Source organism: Gavia stellata, chromosome 19 (genome assembly GCF_030936135.1).
Source record: "Gavia stellata isolate bGavSte3 chromosome 19, bGavSte3.hap2, whole genome shotgun sequence".
Lineage (NCBI taxonomy): Eukaryota > Metazoa > Chordata > Aves > Gaviiformes > Gaviidae > Gavia > Gavia stellata.
In genome coordinates this window covers 8403843-8426228 of record NC_082612.1, presented here as the reverse complement: position 1 = coordinate 8426228, position 22386 = coordinate 8403843, and the positions used below count along the sequence as shown (strand labels likewise).

Genomic DNA, 22386 nt, shown 5'->3' with positions numbered 1-22386 from the left:
GTTTCATTATACTAAGATTTCTCTACCACAACCGCTCGAGTCCAAGCGTACAAGAAAAACAGGTGTCAGAAGAAAGAAATATTTAAAATAATAATTAAAAACACTTTTAGTTACTGTTCTTTTCCTAATAAGTACTACAGTCTACCTTGGGAAAACACATCTGGATTCCAGAATTTCTTTTTGCATGAGCTGTTCTTCAGTGGCGAGGAGGATGAAAGGGCTGAAAGAGTACCTCCTGTACCCTTTCACAGAACGCATGGAGGAGCATGGTGCAACTTCTCCAGCTTCATTAAGAGCAAACGATTTCTCACTTAAGGACAGCCCCTTTCATTATACTAAGATTCCTCTACCACAGCCCCTCGAGTCCAAGCACGACACGTATCCACCACCAAGGAGAAGCAGCCCCTCAGCCCTGGGACACTGCAGCTACTGTTCCCTCTCTGGGCTTTGTTTTCCATCTCCCCTTGTTTTTCCCCAACAAGCCATGGCGCAATCACTGCTCCCGCATGCTCCCCTCCCCAAACCCCAGCTGTCAATACCCCCTCGCTCCGCTGCTGGATATGCGAGCGCTCCAGAGTCAATCTTCCCATGAAAATCAAGTCAATGACCTGCCCTTCCCTGTTCCTTGAGAACCAAAAAAAGACAGCCATAATTTTTCTTCCCCTCAGTTCTCACGTGTTGTTAATGTTCACTCGAGTTGTTGGGCAATACAAAATTCATTAATTCCTCCAAAGTGAGTTCACCATGAAAGATTTAATTGTGGCCGATTAGGCATAGTTTTCTCTCCCCCCCCCCCCCGCCGCCCTTTCTGGTTGGAGGAAAAAGAAGAGCAGAATGCAAAGATGTTTTTCACTCAAAGCCCACGTTAGCCTTATTATCTAATCAAGTGGAAAGGCCTTTGTCTGCCCTGGCCCAGCCAAAAAAAAAGTGCAGCAATAAAACCCTTTAAGATTTTTCTCAATCCTTTGTTATCCCCAAAAGACCCAAGTTCAGTCAATTGCTGTCACATCAATAGAAAGAAAGAGAGGAGGAAAACAGAAAAGAAAGGAAAAGACACTGCTGTAGCTGTTTAAAAAAAAAAAGGCACTTTTTGTAACCCATGAAGAAGTCTGGTACACAAAATTGCACAGTAACTTTTAAAAGATTTGCATTTAAAAGATTGAATACAGGTCGCTATGTGACCATAGAAACATTAGAAAAGGTGGAAAATTCAGTCTACTGAACTTCAAATGACTTTATTAAAGTGTCACTAATCAGAACCCAAGGACACAAGGTTTTAGTGTTTCGGCTAACAAAGTGAATAACCCTCAAAAGTCAAATGACCTTCTAAGAGCATTACTTTAAAAAAACCCGCTTGTCGACAGCAAGTTAAATAAGAAAAACTTGATTGCCTCTAAGAAATGAGTAATCCCATGCGGCTCACAAGAACACAACTGAACTATGTCTCTGAAAACAGGAAGATAAGGCTCATGTAAGACAAAAAAACCTCCAAAACTTTTAAATATTATACTACGAGGACAACCAAGCACTTGCTTTTATTTGTGACAGTTGAAGATGAACTTTAAATTAAATATATGAAATATTAATTTGAAGTTAACCCCCACACGTAATGAAACATGGAGATGAGGACAAATATTTAACAAGTTTCATTAAGAAATGCTCTTTATCCTTACCAGCAGTTCTGGGGCACAGACAGACATTGACAAATCACTGAAAATAAGTTACATCCACATGACATCTTTTGCCATTAATCAGAAGGTTATCTGAATCACAGCTCACTGAATATATTCATTCACCTGAGGCACCACCACTCCTATCAGGCAGGCATCTCCTCCAATTCAGTTTTGTCTCCAGAGTTATACCACATGCTCTCTGCCTAAAACTTGGTGTTCCTCCCAATACAACACCCTGCAGCTCTGGCCAGTTCTCTCAGTTCATATAGCAAGGAATCTTCTCAAGGGCACCATCCTTTTGAGTCTTAACTGCTGCATCTTCCTTCTGTTTTGCTTATTCAAGTCTTTCTAAATGCTTCTAGTGAAATATTTTTACCATTTTTTTCTCGCTTTATAGATTGGGGTTTTTTGGTGGGCTTGGGTTGGTCTTTTTTCTTTTTGGGGGGGGTTGTGTGGGTTTTTTTAAATAAAAAAAAAGAACAGAAGCAAACAAACCTTTCTACCTCAGGAAACAAAAAACTCTGCATAGCAAAATTAAGGTGTATTGCAAGAGGAGATATCTGTCTGCACACCTGAATTCAGGTAGTGCAGAAAACAAGATGGGCAGCTCCTGTTGATAAGCACATGCTAAGATCCCACTAGACCGATGCTCTTGATATACACGCAGAAGCTGCTGCAGTTGTCTTCACTGCAAGAGCTAACTTCGCTGTTACCTATCTAGTTGCATTCAGCACGGCATGAATATACTTACATATATGTTCATCTGTTGTTCCACACCATTTCAGACTTACCCTCTACCCAGCCTTAACTCATGACTTAACTCTACCTGCTGTGGACCCACAGATACCATGTCCTGCTCTATCTAAACATCCCCCTTCATAAAAATCACCTGACAATTACCATTATATGCTTTTGACTCCATAAAACCTCGCTCCTGCTGGAAAAATCTACAAAAAAAAAAATCTGCAAACACTACCACAGGACTATATCTTTCTCGAAGATTTCTTCTCAAAAGGTGTCTGAGCTCCAGGCGTTACAGAGTCCTGGCATTACAGCTGACGGCGCTTACCATGTTCCTGACTTTTACTTTTGTTCGCTGTGTCTTTTATACCAGTTTATAATCTTTTTGGTGTGGGAACCACCTGTTATAAGCAACCTCTAGTAATAGCACCGTATCCTGTAATATGGATTTAACAGATTTAAAAGTTAACAATATGCATCAGTGCCAAGCAGGTAGCTTTCAGTACTGAATAAGAAGATCTAGAAGGTAGCAACAGTTTAGTTTGTTTATTCAAAAGTCTTCATTATGCTTCAAAAGTAGTGTGGCACAAACAGATGGAGCACACCAATGCTTTCCTTTTCATTAATGAGATTATATTCTAGCGATGTGAGCTCTTTACACCAAGCAGGAAAGCAGCACAATATCTAACTGATAGAGCTCTAATCTTTAGGGATCCTTTAGTACCAATATTCCCCTCAGTTATAAGTAATAAAGATTGCAATCAATCAAAATTAAGAACTGAAATTAGTAAGAACTATCAGTTTTCCTACTGCCAAGAGAGCCTGTGAATAAAGAGAAGTGGAGAACCTGCAAGGCAGGATCTGTGAAAATAAAGGGATGTGCTCAAGCATTAAGAAGGACCAGGGAAAAGCAATTTAAGAGTCCGAGGGAGAAAACTGCCTTTAGATATGACCATGGGCAACACTGGGGCTCTCTGACCTTTAGTGACCAGGTCCCAGCTAGCAGGGCAGAGGCAGAGGTTTCAGGTACTGGTATAGATAACTAACTGCCCCATGGGGCACGCTGCTGTGTGGCTTACCTCTCAAACTACGGGGAGAAAATTAGCAACATCTATATCCAAACCTGCCAAATACAAATTTGTAAAGCTCGTTAATCTAAACTAACAGGTGACTAATACTTCCGACACATTTTGGGTGAGCTGTCACGGCACAGACTGAGTAATCTCCTTAGCGTGACAGAGCCTGGGTTGGGATTGATGCCCAGTATCGTAGACCTTAACCAGAAGTTTATCCTTCCCTACAGCAGCCTTTTTCTGCTTCTTTGTTAAGTCTTCTGGGCTACGACAGAAAGCTATCAGGACAACAGTATAAGGAATAGACAGCAATACCTTCAAGAGTTACCAGTATGTTACCCATAGGAAGATATGCCATCTTCCTCAGGAGCATAGTAGTGACGTAGGCTCCAGCAGCAGAGCCATACAAATCTCTCGGAGACGGCAATAGGGTGATTACATCCAGTTCTTGGCTGTCCTCTACGTAATACATCATGTGTGCTGCTATGGCTAAGACCTTCCACAGTTGATATTACCATTTGGATTGAAATGTTTATCTACATAAAAAGGATGTCTCAGAAAATAATCTGTCAACATGAAAATTCGTAAGTGCATGAAGCCTGTAAGGAAAGAAACAATTCCTTTTCCTTTACTTGTATATTACTCCATATATTTAGCTGATACAGGGACACTCATACATGACAGACCTGACTGCGATGTTATCATCTAGGCTCAACTCTCACAATTGCACGAAATAGTTTATTATGGTCTTCTTCTCACCAACATGCATATTCTTATGGTTCTAAGAATGCACATCAAACCCTGGTGAAGAAAGCAGTCTAATAAAAAAAAGACACTTAATAAATTAATCCAAATGCAGACAATCCCATGCACTCTGCCTTGCTTTATTGTACTTGTCCCAGCCATAACTGAGTGGCTGGATCCAATGCCTGCCCAAGTCTCACAAACCCACGTTGCCTTGCAGGCAAAACTTGGTAGGTGCACAAGTTTTTAATAAGGTATTATACCACATTCATAAAGGGAATGGAGATGATATGATAATTATTATAACTAATTTTTAAGTTTCACTATTAATAATCATTTAGCTTAGCAATTAAGGAAGTCTTAAATATCAAATTAGCTATCATACATAATTTCTCCAGAATTACTCCTCTGTATCATAGATGCATCAATCGGTAGTTAAGTATTAAGTAACTACAACATAACGAGTAGCTCCAAGCTATCAGTGAACAAAGGTGAATGTTTTTCAACTGACTCATGCAAGTAATCTCACTGGAGATGAAAGCTCCTGAAATACTATTTTTTATTAGATCACTTCTTTTGTGGGTTTACTTGATGAATATCCTTTAATTGAAGTATTTGGTAATTAGTCCGGTCAAGGACAGTGCTGCATTCATTACTACCCTTTACTCAGCAAGAACTATTTTTGGTCTAAGAAAGCTTGGATTAAAAAACCAAAATTATTTCTTTTGAAAGGGTAGTGTGTTTGTCCCATAAATTCTCCAAGTAGAATAAATGGATATTAAAACGGTTTAATGCTACAAGTGCTAATTCTAAATTCAGTCTGAAGTAGGACCTCAGTTATGGGATTAAATTAAGAGAATGAATCAAAATAAAAATATGACATTATTGTAGGAAAAGAAATGTACTTCTTACTGCAACTTGAGTGGGTCTTTGATTAACGCAGAGAAGCTCCGCAGCGTCCAACCCTTGTTTTCGTAAGATTTACAGCGTAGGAACAAACCCTTACTTGTACCACTGTAAGATCAGGCAGAACCTTCAGGAGCAACAAATTATTTCTCCGTTTGCGGCTGAGGCCAGATGTGATATGTGAAACCAAAGAGGGGAGATGCCCGCCCGAGACTAGTAGTCGGGCAGGTAAACATACAAGGAAGAAAGAAATGTTGAACTGATTTAAATAAATAAAAATCTTTGGTTAATTACTTGTCCTCACAGTAGCCAAACACTCAGGTCTTTTTTGTCTGTGCTCTTTTCATGTCAGCAGGACTATACACAGTCCCAACCTGGTTACTTCAGACCTTGAACAGAACAGTTATGAATGTACCATATAATGGGATAACAGCTAATGCACATAATCCGCGAGTAACAAAATAGGCCGAGTAAAGGAGATCTTTCTGTTCTGCCTGTAAGAAACCACAGGGATGCATTGCGCCGCTTGCGTACCAAAGAGATGCCAGTGAAGTCTTTCTAAGAAAAGATCTTTGGTTCTTAAAAATTGCACTACTTCAGCAGTAAACTCACAATGAAAAGAGAACACTCATTTGCATGAGCTTTAAACATCCGTGTTCTAGTGCTACAAAGCCTATGGCTGATAAAGTACTCTTTCTCCTTAGCAATAATTGTAATGAAAATGCAAAGATCTGGCAAGATATTTGCTTCTGAAATACTTCTCTATTACCATGGAGAATTTGGAATATCCACCACCGCACTGGAACAAAATGAAGATAAAGGAGCTTGAATGCTACTATTATTGTTAGGATTTCTTTCTTCTTTTTCAAAAGGCTCCGTGGATTTCAAAGGGATAAAAATTAATCACAGAAATAAATCAAATACTGCTGCCAGTAATAGAGAAGGAAGAAGTGTTAAACAAAAACAATAAATACAAATGACTACACACTAAAATAAACACACACACACAAATATAATTAACATTTGGAAATTAACAGAAGACTAAAGTAGCCATGGGTGCCGTCAATGACAGACAAAACTAGAGTACAATAGCAAGAAAAAAACAGCACCTGTCTTCTAAAGTAAAGGTATGTTACCTTACTACTTTTAAGTGATCCTCTTGAGCCAAGGCCTGAGTTCTTACACAAGGAATTACCTTGCAGTGACTTCACTTGGGGCAATCGCTCTAGTAAGTTCACAGAACCAAGAGCGAGAGGCAGGCAATGGTGGGAGCCTTTGGGGCAAGCCTCCTTCACTCCGTAGCATCATTGCACATGCATGCAGTGAGTTCATGGCCTGCCTGACTTTCCTCTCAAGGTGATGCTTTGGAGATGTGGACTACAGGATTCGGAGCCAGGGCAAAGGTGGGGAAAAAAAAAAAAATAAATAGAGCAAGCAATGATGGTTAGTTGGATCAGGGGCTCCACTTCACCTCTTTCCCTACGGAAGGCGACGTGATATATCATCCCATTTTCTAACACCTTGCCCTGACCACCTCTCTCCAGCTCTCCTGCATGAAGGTCTTTATACTGCACAAGAGCGAGGTGGGTGTTTATCTGCCTCCCCTGCCAGGGCACTCAATAACCAGGAGCCCTCTGTGCTTGGGGAAAAAATCACTGTGCAAACGGCCAAGTGACCACTGAAGCCCTGGCTGTCGTTGACCTTGACTTCTCTTGGAGCCATGGGATGCAGCTGCATTCCTTCATTCCACTCATTCCTGGATCCCATTATCCACCCAGGCAGGTCTGCACTTGAAATGAGGGAGCGGTTGCACTACTAACTAAACCCTTAGAAAACTCTCTTATTTCTTGGCAGACTCGTTGCAAGACAGTTAAAACCTGACTACCACAACATTTCTGGCTTCAAATTAATAGCTATTAAACACAAAAGTTACATTTTTTTAAAACAAAGACCATTGTTTTCTGTTTGATAAAGAAAAACATAAGCCTCTATTAAAAAAAGATATAAGGAGAGATAACAGAATTTTATAGAAAACTAAAAAAAAAATAGATGACACCTCAGTACAGAGAAGATTCTAAAGAAAATAAGGTTATTCTGTGGCTCCAGTTATGTCAAGGATACAGTATGGTGGCCCTTCCCATTGAGACCGAAGTCCAGTCTTACAGAGGTACTCCTTCCCACCCAAAAACAGGGACACAAGAAAGGAACCAAGTCCTAGGAGACGCCCAGACGCTCCAAACCTATTGAAAGCTTTGATACTAATGTCCAATGCAGCCACTTTCAGAAAATAAAGCCACTGTCACAATAAAAATTTATACAAACCGGCCTGGAGCAGAATTACATTCCTCAAAAGAAAGTAAATCCTCAAGATGAGAGACCACCAGACCATCACACCACCGTGTCATCATCTCACCAATGTTTTAGAAAGCCAGGGGAGCCAGACAAAACCTATCAGCCTGTAACACAAACACTCCCTCAAAAGTACATGTTAGGCTTGCACTTGAAGTTGTAAATTTTTCTAACGACACTATTCACAGGCTGTAAGAGACTTAATTCCAGCATCTGTCAAGATGAAACTAAATTTCAAATGCTTAGGTGTGTGCAAGCTGGCACTTATGAAACTGTCACTGGTTGAGTTTAATAACTTAGAGGGAAAATGACCTTTAGGGGACTCATAAGACAAGAACATTGAGCTGGAAGCTACTGACAGGGGTTGACTGTGTAAACCCACAATGCCGTATTTATAAAGTACTTTTACAAAGGGTATATCTTCCAAAATATATAAATTAAAGTCATCACATTGAAACTACCCTGCTGTAACTTTCACATAAGTCTGTACATAACATCTGTTAAATGGATTCAAGATTACCACAACGTTACATAAACTTTTGTATTTTAAAAGTTGTGGTGAATCATATAGCTATATCCTACCATTCTTCTTTACATGACTCGGGGCGGGGGGGAGGGAAATCACAGTAATTTACAAAGCGCTATCAGATAATACAAAGAAAACTCTTCCCCAAAAGAGCAAAGTTTCCAGAAAGTAAACCAGGGGTCTTGAGGAAGGTTAAGAACAGAGAAATGCAACCGATGCCACTGAACAGGAGCAAAAACTGTGGTGCCCCACAAGTCACGGTATCTCCAAAAGATTTGTATCTATTACACACCTTGGGCTGTTCCTGTTGAATCTAAGTCATACAAGATCGATCAACCCGCTTACTGTCCTGTTCCCTCCTGAGTGCACCTCTACTCTGCAGGCTCCCATATGCGAAGAAGGCACTCTTAAATAATTTGGAAGATTTGTATGATGTAAAGGCAAATAATTTCCTAAAGCACAACAGAAGCTCAGCTGTCCTCCCACCATCCCTTTAGACAAAAATCAAATCCCAGTTTAGAGAGACAAATAAGAAGATAAATATTTTGATATAACTAATCTCAAGAACACATTTTACAAAGGCATATGCTTTTTATATGTTACTCCAGTTTGAAAACGTAATTTCAACAGAGTCAAATTTGATCCAGGTAAAAAAAATACTGAATATTATGTAGACTTCATTCAAGAGATGCTTAATTACACATTGCAGCATGCTACAATCATTGCTGGCAGTCACCAACAACGTGGAGTTACAAGCAGAACGTGACAGCCTTTGCCAGCTGTGTTAGACAGGGTGCCTTACCATTCCCTTATTCATAGAACAAATTTCTCATTTCCCCAGATGACACCAATGAAAAAAATCACACGCTCACAGAGAGCACGTCTCGAGTCTCGTTACTTTTCACTAGGCATTTAGAAACATCAAGCCAGAGCGATGTCATTTGGCTTAGAATTGGATCAAACGCCCGGTTTTCAATTCCGGTGTTGCAACACACATAAAAACAACTGTTGGTAAATCATTCAATATAGGTGTTACTTCATCTGCAACCCAGGGAGAATGACAGCTTTTTTTTTCCTCCAGAAAACATCGAATGACTTGGAGCATACATTATTATATTCAGATCTTGACAGCTATCACATGGAAATTAATGTTTCTGGCTATATATAGTATACTGCGAAATATTTGGGTGTGTTTCTATTGTGCACAACAGCAACAACTCCAACTGCCTGATTTCTACATTCTTTTATAAGCATTTTATATGCTCGGTGGGGGGGACAGAAAAAGAACTTAGTTAATCATTAAGCTTTTTTTTAAAAGCAAGCCATGCTGACTGTCCCAATTAATCAATGTCTATGGGAGTTGCAAAGGAAATCTAATGCACCGTTTCTGTTTCAGAATCCTTTAGTCTAAACACCACGCTTCTGTTTTTTAAATGAAGAAATACACAGACAGCTAGGTATGTTGTAATCATATTAAAATATATTTTGGAGTGAAAGACCGTATCTTTCAGCCTCCTAAAAGCAATTCTTCCTTTTCAATACAGCTTTCTTGAATGAAAATTAAAAGAACTATTAATAAACTGAATTTCTTCTAACGAGGAGCTTGCCACGTAAACTTGGTTAAACGTTGATGAACAACTGACTACACAGTCTATTTCATACCCTTCCATCTGCAGGTGAACTTGGGGGCCATAGGAAGGTAGACCTGTTAGCATCAACCTGCTCTCAAGCATGCTACAAGCATTTGCTGGTCGCTATTCCTCATGTAAACAGAAACCTGCATCTGCTATGGGATTCACTACCCAAATTTAGCCAAATCTCAAATACAGCGGCTTACTTCAAGCAAGGCAAGCAGGTGCCAGTGGGGACACTTTGGGAGGGTGAGCCTCCCATCCCATGATAGATGGGCACATTCCCCTTCTTGATTGCCTCTGGAGGACAGTCTCTGGGGGATCTATTGCCCTTCCCTGAGGAGATACCAGAAGCCTCGACAAGTGGCTTATTAGTCTTACAAAGCTAAAGTTACATGCTCTGAATTCAACCGTAAGTGCTAAACGCATCTGGAGAGCCAAATGAAGAAATACCTCAATCATAACATTTTAGTCCCCACATTAAGCAAATACTGAGAGAGAAAACTTGCAGGGGATGAGAGCTTGCAGGTGACTCCAAAACTCACCACCACTTCAACTGAAAGGACTGCTGGTCCTGACAGCAGCAAAAGAGGAAAATAGCTCCATTCAAACTGCCTTTGGTTCTTCCCCGCAGTGCACACTTCAACATTTCTCGAGGATTTCCCGTTTTAGTGAGCAACCCAATTTATTCTACATAGGAAATATTTTATTTTCCTGTAAATCGGGAGGTGGCCTACAAGAAGTCTTGGTGCTATCTAGAAGGTCAAATTCTGTTAGCCTCACACTAGTAGTCCTTCTAGTCTCCAAGGAACTAACCGGAGGAATGAAGACAACAGGATTTTGTAGTTAGGTCTGTATGCATTTCTCAACAACTACAGTTTCTAAGCCTACATCTTCCCCCCATAAAGAACTATTCTTATTCCCAAGAAATATTACTTTATATAATATTTTCATTAAGATAAATCCCATAAGGTTATGAAGGTTATGTAGATGGGCATATCAACACAACCCCTCTTCATGCTGCATTTTGGTTTTTTAGTCCTGTTTTTTTTGCTTTTCCTAAGTGTAAGCAGCTATTAGTCACTGGAATAGGTGTGGTATGCGTACAATTTTTGGGCTGTTTACATACCCCCACTGAACTACTGTAGACGGCTTCTCCATTCTTTTTAGCAGCCTATGTAAATATCAAGTACCTACCCCCCGACTTAGGTTGGATAAAGCAGCTAATTTTTGTCTTTTTAAAACTACGCCACAACAGAAAGCTCTCTAAATTAATACTAGATGAAGCGCCCCTTTATTTTTAAATAGTATGAACAGCAAGCAATGTGTATGTTTACAAATGAACTTCTAGAGTTTAACTGACTTCTCGCAGGAGGCTCCTACAAAGCTGTTCTCCATTAAGTTGCCCTGTAGCCCACTTCACACTACAATTTATGGCTAGTTCTCTTCCTTGGAGTGCTGTGCTAATACCATTGTCTCATATTCCTTTTTACAGACCTACATCCATGTAAAGTGCCTAATTATAGACTGCAGAATGTCTTGATTTCCTTATTTCCTTGGCAAAGGCAAGGTTTTTGTTAGATTTTTAGTGTTTACCCTGTGTCACTTTCCATATAGATTTTAATTTACACAAATAGAAGGTCCTTCTTCTTTACTCGGGGTCTCATTTTCTGCTTGGTTATACCAATGTAAATGAAGAGAAATGTAATTAAATAAAATATAGTTACAGTGATGGAAAATTAGTATAACTCAAAGAAAAGCCAGTCCACTGTTAGTAATAATTTCTTTTATAAATTCCAGATTCTCATGCTTGTATGTCCTTTATAGAGCCAAAGCTGTAATAACAATGATACATTTTAATGAAAAAAAAAGTAGCATTTTCCTGCTCACACAAAGGGGTTTTTTTTTTCTTCAGAGAGAACGTAGCTGGGCTGCATTTATTTTTCTATTTGTATAGTAGTAGCCACAATTAATAATCATAATATTATGGTGTATTTATAGAAGAGACTGTTTGCACATGCGAGACCTCAAGGCATCAGAAAAGCACATTCATTTTTATAGCACTGAATCTCAGAATGAAACAGTGCCTCCCTCTATCAGTTTCAGGCAGCTTTGTTGCACCAAAAAAAATAGTTATTTCAATGTCTGGTTTAAAAACATACATGTATGGGGTGATCAAGGAAGGATAGAAGTCAATAAACCAATACAGCACTGTTTTGGATGAAGTTTGGTCTTAGATATTTACAGCACACCATTAGGAGTATGGCTTTGCAACTAGATTTTTAATATATTAGTTTCTATGAAAAACAATTGCAATATCTCAACTTAATGACTGCAAATTGAAAATTATATTCAAAATGAAATTTAATTGCCCTAGCATGAAGTCTCAAGTACCATTTTTCTTTCATGCTCACCAGCAAGAACATCCTGCGGATTTCCAGCTGTCATGAGCAGGAGAGCATTATTGCCGTCATTTACAAAACAAGAATCTTCCTTAAGGCCTTCTAATGAAATTGCCTGTTTAAGGCTTTGCTTTAAATAGATGGAGGAAAAAAGGGTCTTGCTTCTACTCCCTTCTCCTCAGCCCTGCCCTGATGGATGGTGTTGCTCATGGGTGTAATAGATCCGGCAGACTTGGAACAACCACTATGTCTGGTGATGACGATTTATTTCTGCAATCAACTTTAAAGTTCAGACATACCATTTTTAGATAGCAGTGACCAGTTAATTTCTACAATAATAAATAACAAATGCTAAGAAGAACTGGACTTTGCTCAGACTAAGAGTCTGCGGGACTTGCTCTTCCCTTAGGAACTCCCTTACATGTCCCCGTCCTGCGGTGGGTTGGCTTTCTCCTCTGCCAAACAAACTGCAGACAGACTTAGGCACCACCTCCTTGGAGGAACATTTATACATATGTGTGTATACACACATATATACATGTTTATAGATACACATGCATCACATAAAGCATGGTAATAAACAAATAATCATGGTAATAAATGATCTGAGGAACAAGGAGACAGAAGGGGCCGTGTAAGAGACGAGCTAGCATTGAGGATGGTTGTGAGCAGAGGCAGCCACGTGCTTTTAAGGCTTCTCAGTCCAATTTTTAGGAGCTACTTCCAGCAATGCATCGGGATTTTTCTGTTAGCAGATAAGAACCAAAGGTCGGACAGCGTGACATGAATCCCTGAGGACACATTATTGTTCATTTGTTAGAGAAACCTAAAAGGAGGGCTTAGCTCCAGCCTTTGGCGTCCTACTGAGCAGGAGTATTGAATTTATACAACTCCTTTCCTACGCTGTAAAATGTATTAAAATAAACATATTCATGTAGTTGTCTTCCTCCCCTCTTACCCTTCTCTCACACACAAACTCAAAACAGTACCGAGCAGAAAAAACCCAACAATAAGAGACACCTTTATCAGCCTCAGCCATCTGTGTTCCTTTAGTCTGATCCAAGTGTTTTGGCAGGCATGTGCAGAGCTTGCTCCTACCCAATATCATCCTGCCCTGCAAGGAGAAGTCCACTCCCACTTCCTCCCCTCTCCACCAGCACACGGGTCAAGCGGCGTTCTCAGTCTGTCAACTGCAGGACTTGAAATAATAAGGTATCGGTGCTTATGTTTAATTAATTACGATCCCAACACGATCACTTAACCTTATTCTGAGTAACTGCAACCCCACTTGATAACACGGCATGGAGAAATAAACAGATGATAAAAACCTATGCAACTTTGAGTGCTGACCATAGGAATTATTTGGAGTTAAGAAATTTTTATCTAAAAATAAAACAAGCTCACTCCTCAAAAGTTAGAAGTACAGGAGTTAAGAGTGCTGTTAGAGAGAGAAAACAGTGGAAAGAAAACCTCTACTTCATATAAGATCACCACCACCATAATTTAGTTCCCAGACAATCTGACGTGACCCTACTGGGGTTAAAATTTGGATTTTCATTAATTTGTTCACCGAAATCATGAAGGTTCAAATTCTTTTCTCAAAGCAGACAGGCATAAAAACTTCATTAGGCAACTTTCAAAGGGAATAGAATCGTGCTCAGAAAAAAGTCATTTAAATACACACAAACAAAAATGCAGGTCTCGAAAGAATAGGAGTGCAATAAACTACTGAGTTTGCCTTCTGTTTCTAAATAGCCTTGTAATTGCAACATGTCTTCATATTTCAGACAGCATGACATTTTGATGGATTAAAAAGATTTGTTGTATTGAAAAGAATAAAGAATGTGGAATGGGAAAAAACACCAGGAAACCTAAAGTGTAATATGATAGAAGAAAACCCCTATGGAAAATACAAGCTTTAAGCACATACACCACAGATGTGTACCATCGCTCAGGCATCTTATTTATTCCTCTGAACTATTTCAGTAGAATTCTCTTAATTTATCAAAAATTATCCAAAAAGGAGTTGACATGAAAAGCCCTCAACTCAGTTTTCTCTCTAGCTCTCCAAGGAACAATTTATCTCCTAGTACACTGCAAGGGAAACATAACCACATATTTCCCCATACACAGTGCCTGTGGCAAACCCACACCTCCAGTTTAAAGTTTAAAGTAGTGCTTTTTCTATCTTGATATACATATATGCCCCGGGATGTGAACTTGGTTTTTTTCTCTTCCCAGCTGCTTCAGGATGCTACACATCAAATTCTTGTTTTGATAGCCAACTTCTATTGCTGAATTATTTCAGCACTATCTAGTGTTAGATGCTATTTAAATTAATTTGGTCCAAGCAGGATATAAAGTCTGAACATAGCTTAGAAAGAAGACTACAGATTTGGGTAGGTGGAACATCACATACACATTCTTAGAAGTAATACTGTTCTCCTGGAAGATTATATTTCACAAAAAGTCACAGGTACCAAAAATAAAACGAGGACCAGATACGAAGCGCTTGCTTAAAATTGTAAGTTAACATTTTACTCATTCATATTCCAGACAAAAAACACATCTTGAAAAGGCCTCAAAAGCATCAAAATTGAATATACCTCCAAAGGAGTCCTTAAGGAAAAAACTTAAATGATTTTATAACTAAAACTAACACTCATTAGCATAACTCACTGGGTGAAAAGTTGTCTTTTGTTCACTCTTTGCCTCACAGTAGATGTTAAACTCACATCAGCAGCAGTATCGGAGCAGAGCTATGAATCAGCCCAGAGCAGCTCCACATCTGACGCCGGGCAGAAAGCCGCCGGCAGGACCGCAGACCCCGCTCCCAAAGGCGGGACGCGCACACGGGTGCCGCAGCGCTGGTCCAGCTCCGCTCCCCAGGAGGGAGGACAGGAATGCATCGCGAAGCTGTGATGGCGACCTCCAAAAGCGGTCGCTCTCGTAGCACGGCTCGTAAATCCACTCTTCGTTCCCATCAGCGACAGTGACCGTTATGCTCTGTACTGATAAGCTGCCCCATAAAAGATTATCCAGCTAAGGGCCTGGAAATGAGTCGAAAGTAACTTGTAAGACACAAACCCAAAACTGTCTGAGTTCAGGTTACTGGGGACATACTGCAGCGCAACACAGGTACACGCGTGCAACACCAAACACAACGCACAATGACTTTGCTTTAAACCTTCATCTCTCGTCTTGCACCATGGGTACTATGGAAGAAACAAGTGCATCCTTCTTAATTGCCTTCTGTATCTCCTAAAAACGAACGCAAAGGGTTGCCACGCTTCCCTTGCTTTTTACAGGCTACTTTGCTTGTAACAGCAACTTGGGGCTTGACTCCTGCTGGGAACAGTCTAGATAGGTACCTGATGAGAACCGAAAACAGTACAGGTAGATGCTACAGAGAAGAAAAAACCACAGTGTTAATTGAGCCAGTTTGGTTGCTTTCCAAGCACATCCAACTGAGTGGCTGAAGAGAGAATTTGACACATGCATGTACATGCGTATTTAGAAGAGCATAGCTAGCCACGACGGTAAAATGTGGTTATATGAAATCAAGAAAGTTACAGTTTTGTGTTAATGCTGATGATACTTCACATACTGGCCATATGGCACATCTCAAAGCTATTCCCATTTGTTTCACTTAAAGATCTGCGAGAAAAATCCTTCCTTCGTGTTTCAGCTCTATTAGAGGATGCAGATCAACTTCATGGGGCTCTTAGGAGTTGGGATGCCACCTCCAGGTCACAGGGTAGAGAGAGGGGGAAGGTGACGCACTGCGAGAAGATGCTCTTCTCCAAGAGAAGGAGCCCCCAAAGCTCCTTCCATCTGTCTGAGCCTCAGAGGCTGCTGAATGTTTTCACCACGAGCATGCCTTTCTGTCTGTAGAGCTGGATTTCTGGATGGCTGTGTTAAATATAGTAGAACGCTTATACACTAATTGAAGATCCTTATGTCAATACAAGCAACAGCCTATTAAGAGTGTGTATGTACAAAGGTTGCAGAATATGAAATGCAAAGGCAAACGCTTGTTTACATTACTTTTTGCATAGCTGTTGGCACATAAATTACCACTTCATAATAGGCTCTTTGAAATTCTTTTGCATTAACTAATGCGACTGTATGTATTTTTACAGTGCAACCATAGCTATCTGTTTCCATCTGTTCTACTGTCCTTTTGGTATGTTATTGCTCTGAGGAAGTAAACAAAAATAGATCACTATAAAAACAAACCTGGGTGACAGTCTAGACTAAGGGTCTAATTAAAAATAAGATTTATTAGAATAGAGAGAAATATCGTAGTAAAACAAAGACACAGTTTCTCTAACATATCTGGTATTATTCTTGGCAAAGTGAAGTAAGGCTATAAATTTACTGAAACAAATCAGTATGTACATCAGATGTACCAAACTGATCTGGCATCACTTCTCCTGACTACAAGAGTATGTTAGGAAAACTCTTTGTTTTACTTCAATTTTAGTCACCGTAAATTTCTTTTCTAATTAGAACCCGAGAGTATTGGGGCTCGTCTACACACAGGTTTTGCACAGACACAATTACATGGGTAACAAACCAAACTGCCTTAACAGTAATGCTACTCCCCAGTCTAGACACAGTTAAAACAAAGTATACCAGTATAACTATGTCATGCTAAGGGGTTGCTTTGATATAAATTAAACGGGCACCTTGTTATTGGAAGGGTGGGAAGTGGCCCTTGAAGTGGCAGTTCAACAACATCCAACCTCTGAAAAGTCTCAGAGACCATGGAAACGACTGGAGCCTCCTTCCGTGGTCAGTCAAAAGGGTACGAACACCCTCTGATGAGATGCAGTCTCAAGGTTCAAGACATGCACAGGAAACGGGAAAAGACAACAGCAAAGACTTCAGGAGCCAATGACAACATAGACTTACCCCAGTAAAGCTAGTGGTGAGGGCTGGAGACAGCATGAGGGCAGGCAGACTTTGGTGACCAACTTCTGCAGTTCTAAATGAACAGCCACCGATTGCTTTGCCTAACGTTGACACATGGAAAGAAACCTGCACTCCAGCAGCTCCGCGGGGGTATCATTTTACGTGGAAAAGGACTCGCTTATTAACATCGATAGAACCCAAGAATCATTTAGAGATTTATATGAAGAACTTAACACTTAGCAAAAATAAGCACGTGAATATTTTGCTCTGGTTTTTGGCTATTATTTCTAGTGTTTGCATTAGAGACGCATGAAAAATAATATTTTCCATAATAAAGAATGTTGTTTTTAAAGTCTAGTGATTTTTAACATAAAAATTATGAAGTGACCTCACATGCAAAAATGCCCAGAGGCTGCTAAAATAGCAAAGAAATGAGAAATTCTAGATACTAAGAAAACGTAGCAAGGCAGAATCATTAAAGAAATTAGAGCGGATGAAAAAAGGGACAACTTTGAACCGAAACCCACAAATTGGTTTGGAAAAGTTTTCAACATCAGGCACATTCATCTCCCACTCTAGTTCAAGGAGAGCTTAGAGATCCTTTTCAGAGCAGTACAAATGACAGCAATAACTTCAATAATTACACGTTTCTCAGAATCAGCAATATCAGCACCAGGAAGAAAAAAAAACTGGCTTTGGAGCTGGGACAAGGCAGCAGATTTTCATTGTTTACTCAAACGTTTCGTAAGTAGTTTCCTTTGTCAAACTACAATTGATGTGCCATGTATCATTAAAGAATAAAACGATTTATAAATAGTATGAATACAAGGAATACCCCATTGTTCTTATTTGCACTGGTAAATATGAGGCATGCCAGATAAGACTTCTCTGGAGTGGGTTTCAAATTCTCTTACTAAATTCAAAGCCCTCCACCATTAGCCAGCTTGGTTAGAAAAGTAACACCTTCAATGTTTTGCCCCACCAATCCAGCCCTTTCCCGCTCTCAAAAGGATGTTAGGTCTAGCCCCGCATCCCCAAAGCGGTACCCAGCCCCAACAGCACAAGGGATGCATCGTGCTCCTACGGCTCGGGCAGCCTCTCCTGCAACGGGTTCTGTCATTCCTGCTTAGCAGCATCTTTCCTTTCTTAGTCCAGGCTTCGGGAGCTCTGCACCAGATACGTGCAAGGAAGGAGACAGTTTTTCAGTACCTCCGTCTCACTCTTAGGTCCAGCGAGGGCATGCGGGGTGCAGGAGTGACACAGAGGTAGCTAAGCCACAGGACCGAGGCTGGGCTGAGTCAGAAAGCTCCACATAAACTAGTTACACATCATGCGATCGTGGTTTGATGGCCATGGCTGCAGTTCACACCGAGTCAAGGTGAAATGTCCTGATTCTCTTTCCAGGAGAGGGCCATTCATTCTGTCTTCATTAATTTTCACATCTTTACTATGCCAGCAATAAGCATTGTCTAAAATCCCCATATCTTGCCTGATTAAAGAAATAACACCTTTTTCCTAGACTATGGATTTGGGGGATAAAAGCCTCCCCAACTTGGAAGTCTAAGCTTCCCAATAGTGCCAATCATGAAATGTAGCACAAGAAGCAGCTACGAATGTGCAAATGCAAAAGAAATCTCAGTGCCTTGTGTTTCCCTGTCTGAAAATGAAGACAGTCACCCCTCTTTTGAGAGCATGTTAACATTCACAGGTAAGACGTGCTATTAGGATCATTGATCTGCCTCTCCAAGTATTTCCATTTTCAAATCAGTTTCATCACTAAATCTTTAAACTTTACACACACACTTTCCCATTTATACCCTTTTCTCCCTTCCTTGGAAACTATGAACCTATTTAAAGTATCTGAAAGATGTTTAACTGAACAAGTAGTTCACCTCCCAAGCTGTTACCCTCTCACTTGTCATACATGACACCCGTTAGCACCACTGGTTCCCAGCAAACCCACTGCTCCTTTCAAGGAAGCTGTCCACTGAAGGGTTAAACATGCAAACTAGAGAGCTTATCTAATTCTGTTTAATAGCTAGTAACACAGCACAGAAGATGAGGTATTGTCCCTGGGTTCCTATTATTACTGCCAGCCGAGAAACAGGGTACAACATACGACCACCCAAAATATCCCACAGCATATGATCATTGTTTTGGGAGGCAGGATTGAATAAAGTCACATGGTTTTCAAGTGATGCCAATATGCATTAGTCATTCTATATTAAATATAAAATCATGATGGTTAAACCCTCAGCCCTGCCTGAAGAGGTTAAAAGATAATTTATGTTGGAGGGCCAAGAGAAAGGAGCTAAGCAATTGCTGACTCTTTTCTTTCAGCAGAAACACACAAGAAGGTGTAAAATGGCAAAGAGAAGGGCTCCCTTCAGGATACCTATATTGTCTTTTTCTTAACTGAGAAGAACAGTGCAACACCTAATGATTAATACAAGAGGGGAAGAACTAAGACTGATCACAGAGCACGTTCACGCAACGTCAAATCATCTGGTTTGTCACTGTAGATGACACAGAAATAGGCTAAAAGTGCAAAATAATAAAAAAAAAGCTTTCAAATTCAATAATAACTATCCAAAATTACACCACTTAGCTGCAAGATACAATGGAACAAGCACTCGGGTTTTCTTTGGAAATCTCAAAGTATTTGGTACTTGAGCATAAAGCTTTACCTCACGAGTTGCACTTTTCTGAACATCCCTGAACATCCCCCCACACTTTTCTCTCCATATAGTAATAACAAGCACAGAAACATACACAAACATGCAACTTAGTGCTAAAAAAACACCCAATCCACAAACCATAAATAAACTCTTCTTTGTTTTCTAAACTCTTTGCTGTTGCTTTACTGAAAATACAATGTAAACCTTCAGTTTCAAGGCATGTCAGCTGCTCTGGGTTCAGAAGGGGGTTCACCACCTTCCTGCTAGTGCATAGCTCTTCCCTTGGACCCTCTTTTCAGCATACACCCCCCTGCAATCAGTAGCCATGCCATCAGTGGATCTATAGTCTGACCCTATAGGGCAAACCCCAGGGACAGATGAGAAAGACTGGAAAGAGACTTTTTCAGTTGGAGCACTGGGTGGATCTTTTCAGGATAGTTGATATTATTAAAAAAAGAACAAGAAGGAGGAAGTAGAGTTTAGCAACAGAATTTAGGAAAAAAAAAATATCACACCATTTCCCAAGGACAAGGATTCTTCTAGAGTAAGTGGTTTCATGCAAGTCTGCTCTTCTTTTATACTGCCTGCTGGCTAGACAAAGCCTAGTCACTATTTTGGGGCTGCAAGTATCTCTATTTCACACCAGGTATCTGCCACCCAAAACCATTCCTAAAGTCTACATTAGACAAAAGATCTATCAACTTTCTTGCTACTGCTGCTCTCTTCATCAATCTCAGCCAGCCAGTTTAACACCGGGTGGCTCTGGGCGCTCAGTGCTTCACTCGCACGCCACAGGGCAATTAAGATGATGTCTGGCATCAGGGCAGACGGCATAGCAGGCAGTGAAGAAGAATGTAGTTGTTGTTAAGCATATCCTATTCCTGTTTTTCCCTTTTCTTTAACCATGTTCAGAAACAAAACCCAACATATTCTTCATAAGAGGAGGAAGAAAGAAAATACACAATCCTCAAGCTTTTTCCTCACCAAAAAAACTGAACAGAAACCAAACAAACAACACTTAGATCCAGCTTATCTGTTCAGAAAGCTGTCAGGTATAGCGGTACCAGACCTACTAGGCTTTGTCTGCACACCTGCATCAATGCTTTGCAACCTACTTCTCAAGGGGGAATCTAAAATCAATCTTGCCAACAAAAAAAAGTTGAACACGTTATGGGCAAAAGAACACTTAAGTTTTGTGGCTTTAGATATTCTACAGGTTCACGCCCATTCATTGTCCCTCATCAGTGTTCTGGTTATACTACCGCTCAAACCATCACCTTAAAAATCAGGACTGGAATAAAACATTAAACCTTCTGAATTACACATTCAATGACAAAGGCTTTAGCATGAGCGTGCCTTAAGGTAGGTTTCCAAAGATACGGGATAATGTTCATGTACCTGGGAACTGGCTGTCTTTTTTAATGAAAGACCACCGGCAGCAAACTCAAAGACCAAAATGTGTGCGCTGCATACCTAAAACCAAAAAAGTTGCCAACCCAAAGCAACACAGAAAAAAGCTGCATTGCTCATTCAGCACCCACTGACAGTCAGCTTGCACAAAGAATGTCCCTGTAGTAGTTCTTGTTCAAGAGTGGGACAGCAAAAGCCATTCCAGAGAAATTCAATCGATCAAGGGAAAGATGCAGATTATGTTTTTTAAAGTTGATAGCTGATTATAATTTATTGTACATTTCTAAAGAAGCGCAGTAAGCTAATTACGTTTGGGAGAAGCAGCATTTTAGAAGCTATAAAGATACAACCAGTAATACGAAATCCTAGCTCCCAACTATTGCTTTCAATGTTCTTTACAGAATAAAACATTTGCTTTTGATTTCAGGAGTGGTTTGTATTCAACAATGTAAAATTTGTTCAAAGTTTCAATGGTTGTTCTCTTCCCTGCTCACCAAATAGTCGTATTAAATACTTTTACAACGTGTGAGACTATTGCAACCATAGGGTCTCCTCTGAGGCCTTCTCCAGTCAAGAAACTATTTGGTCATGCAGACAAACTCAAAGTTGAAGGATTGTGATCCAAATACCCACTGACAAAGGCTTAACCCTCAAAACAACTGTCAAGACAAAATAGAACATAATAATAAAAAGAAAAAAAATTATAAAGGTTTAATCTTTTACAAATTACTAGCAGGGGTACAAAGACCTATATAAACAGCAATCTTCTGATAAAAATAGCATGAATTATTTAAACCAGCAGCACTACTAGAACAGGTCATTTTCCAACACACTACTGCTCTTCAAAACATGACAATCAACAGCACACAGCACACATACTAAGATGAGCTCTCTCACATGTGCTAAGAAATCTTTTGAGTTGGAACAGTGCCCAAACTCCCTGCCTAACAATTACTCTGCAGAGCATCAGTCACTGCCACTATAGCAGAGGTTACATAGCTATACAGATCATACTTAAACTACAGTAAAACAACAAAAAAGTGGCTATGAAGAGAAAAAGCTACAGCTGCCAAGTAAGAATTAGAAATACCACATCTACTAAAATCAAAAAGCAAAAACCCCAAACCACCACAGTATCCTTGGTGGCTCAAAACTAAGACCTAATTCGCAAGAGGAAATATAGCTGGGGGCAACGCCTGGGATGCATAGGGCTATGCAATATTGAGGTAATACGTTCAGCTGGCGAGGGAAATGGATGAACCACTACACACTACCAGCATCCTCAGCCAGCTCAGCAGTGCCAGCCCCAAAGTTCCAGGAACTGCACGTTAAGTGG

The 22386-nt window shown here is 40.1% G+C and overlaps 1 protein-coding gene across 1 annotated transcript in view; it reads right to left on the bottom strand.

Moving 5' to 3' along the window:
* FAT4 (FAT atypical cadherin 4) overlaps window positions 1-22386 on the bottom strand; it is a 146743-nt gene that overhangs the window by 118163 nt on the left and 6194 nt on the right. The gene's annotated exons all lie outside the window — the stretch shown is intronic.